This window comes from Arachis stenosperma, chromosome 9 (assembly GCF_014773155.1).
Source record: "Arachis stenosperma cultivar V10309 chromosome 9, arast.V10309.gnm1.PFL2, whole genome shotgun sequence".
Taxonomy (NCBI): domain Eukaryota; kingdom Viridiplantae; phylum Streptophyta; class Magnoliopsida; order Fabales; family Fabaceae; genus Arachis; species Arachis stenosperma.
This window is the reverse complement of record NC_080385.1, coordinates 124,517,815-124,520,633: the sequence shown is the minus strand read 5'-3', so window position 1 is coordinate 124,520,633 and position 2,819 is coordinate 124,517,815. Positions and strand designations below refer to the sequence as shown.

The window sequence follows — 2,819 nt, the reverse complement described above, 5'->3', positions numbered from 1 at the left end:
ATCCACATCAATCACATCTTTTGCTGTGGCTAGGAAGGGTCTTCCAAAGATGATAGATTCATCCTCATCCTTCCCAGTGTCTAGGATTATGAAATCAGCAGGGATGTAAAGGCCTTTGACCTTTACTAGCACGTCCTCTACCTATCCATAAGTCTTTTTCATGGATTTGTCTGCCATCTCTAATGAGAATTTGGCAGCTTGTACCTCAAAAATTTCCAGCTTCTCCATTACAGATAGTGGCATTAAGTTTATGCCTGACCTCAGGTCTGACAGAGCCTTCTCAAAGGTCATGGTGCCTATGGTACAGGGAATTAAGAATTTACCAAGATCCTGTTTCTTTTTAGGTAAAGTGTGCTGAACCCAGGTATTCAGTTCATTAATGAGTAATGGAGGCTCATCCTCCCAAGTCTCATTATCAAATAGCTTGGCATTCAGCTTCATGATTGCTCCTAAATACTGGGCAACTTGCCCTTCAATAATGTCTTCATCTTCTTTAGAAGATGAATAGTCATCAGAGCTCATGAATGGTAAAAGGAGGTTCAATGGAATCTCTATGGTCTCTAGGTGAGCCTCAGATTCCTTAGGTTCCTCAATTGGGAACTCCTTTTTGTCCAGATGATGTCCCATGAAGTCTTCCTCACTGGGATTCATATCCTCCTCCTCCTCTCTGCATTTGGCCACACCAAGTAAGGTTATGGCCTTACACTCTCTTTTTGGGTTCTCTTCTATATTGCTTGGGAAAGTACTAGGAGGAGTTTCAGTGACTTTTTTATTCAGCTGTCCCACTTGCACCTCCAAATTTCTAATGGAGGACCTTGTTTCATTCATGAAACTTATAGTGGCCTTAGATAGATCAGAGACTATGTTTGCTAAGCTAGAGGGGCTCTGCTCAGAATTCTCTGTCTGTTGCTGAGAGGATGATGGAAAAGGCTTGCTATTGCTAAACCTGTTTCTTCCACCATTATTAAAGCCTTGTTGAGGCTTTTGTTGATCCTTCCATGAGAAATTTGGATGATTTCTCCATGAGGGATTATAGGTGTTTCCATAGACTTCACCCATATAATTCACCTCTGCCATTGCAGGGTTTTCAGGATCATAAACTTCTTCTTCAGAAGATGCTTCTTTAGTACTGTTGGATGCATTTTGCAATCCATTCAGACTCTGAGAAATCAAATTGACTTGTTGAGTCAACATATTGTTCTGAGCCAATATGGCATTCAGAGCATCAATTTCAAGAACTCCCTTCCTCTGAGGTGTCCCACTACTCACAAGATTCCTTTCAGAAGTGTACATGAACTGGTTATTTGTAACCATGTCAATGAGTTCCTGAGCTTCTGCAGGCATTTTATTCAGGTGAATGGATCCACCTGCAGAATGGTCCAATGACATCTTAGACAATTCAGATAGACCATCATAGAATATATCCAGGATGGTCCATTCTGAAAGCATGTCAGAAGGACACTTTTTGGTCAGCTGCTTGTATCTCTCCCAAGCTTCATAGAGGGATTCACCTTCTTTCTGTCTGAAGGTTTGAACATCCACTCTAAGCTTGCTCAGCTTTGGAGGAGGAAAGAACTTGGCTAAGAAAGCCGCGACCAGCTTATCCCAAGAGTTCAGGCTATCTCTAGGTTGAGAGTCCAACCATGTTCTAGCTCTATCTCTTACAGAAAAATGGAAAAGCATAAGCTTATAGACCTCGGGATCAACACCATTGGTCTTAACAGTATCACAGATCTGTAAGAATTCAGTTAAGAACTGAAAAGTATCTTCTGATGGAAGTCCATGAAACTAACAATTCTGTTGCATCAGAGAAACTAATTAAGGCTTTAGCTCAAAGTTGTTTGCTCCAATGGCAGTGATTGAGATGCGTCTTCCATGTAAGTTAGAATTTGGCGCAGTAAAGTCACCAAGCATCTTTCTTACATTGTTGTTGGGTTCGGCCATGTCTCCTTCTTTTTCGAGATTCTTTGTAAGGTTTTTTCTGGATTGTTGTGCTTTAACTTCTCTTAGCTTCTTCTTTAGAGTCCTTTCAGGTTAAGGATCTCCTTCAACAAGAATGTCCTTGTCCTTGCTCCTGCTCATATGAAAAAAAAAAGAGAACGGAAAAGAAGAGGAATCCTCTATGTCATAGTATAGAGATTCCTTTATGTGAGTAGAAGAAGAAAAGAATAAAAGAAGGAGAAGAGAAAAATTCAAACACAGAGAGGAAGAGAGGGTTCGAATTTTAAGATGAAGAGAAGTGTTAGTAAATGAATAAATAAATAGAAAGAGATGAGAGAGAGGAGAAAATTCAAATATTAACTAAAAGAGAAGAAAAATATTTTTGTTTTTATTTTAATTTTAAGTTAGAATTCGAAAATTAAGAAAAGGAATAAAATTAAAAGTTAAAACAATTAGTTAATTAAAAAGATTTTTGAAAAGGGTGAGGAATTTTCGAAAATTAGAGAGAGAAAAGTAGTTAGGTGGTTTTGAAAAAGATAAGAAATAGTAAAACAAACAAAAAATCAATTAGTTAGTTGAAAAAGATTTGAAGATCAATTTTGAAAAGATAAGAAGTTAGAAAAGATTTTTGAAATCAAAGTTAGAAAAAAATATGATTTGAAAAAGATATTTTTGAAAAGATATGATTAAAAAGATATTATTGAAATTTATTTTTGAAAAAGATTTGAAAAGGAAATTAAAAAGATTTGATTTTTGAAAAAGATTTGAAAAGATAAGATTTTTAAAAATGAAATCTTGACTTTCACTAACAAGAAACAACTTATTTTAAAAATTTTTGACTAAGTCAACCCAAAGATTTCAAAATTAATGTGTGAAAT

At 36.4% G+C, this 2,819-nt stretch overlaps 1 non-coding gene across 1 annotated transcript; it reads left to right on the top strand.

Annotated features, from left to right (window-relative positions):
* Nucleotides 1-1,443: 1,443 nt before the first annotated feature.
* LOC130952103 (small nucleolar RNA R71) lies at nucleotides 1,444-1,551 on the top strand. Its single transcript, XR_009074283.1, has one exon. It is a non-coding gene; the product is annotated as a small nucleolar RNA R71 (small nucleolar RNA).
* Nucleotides 1,552-2,819: the final 1,268 nt, after the last annotated feature.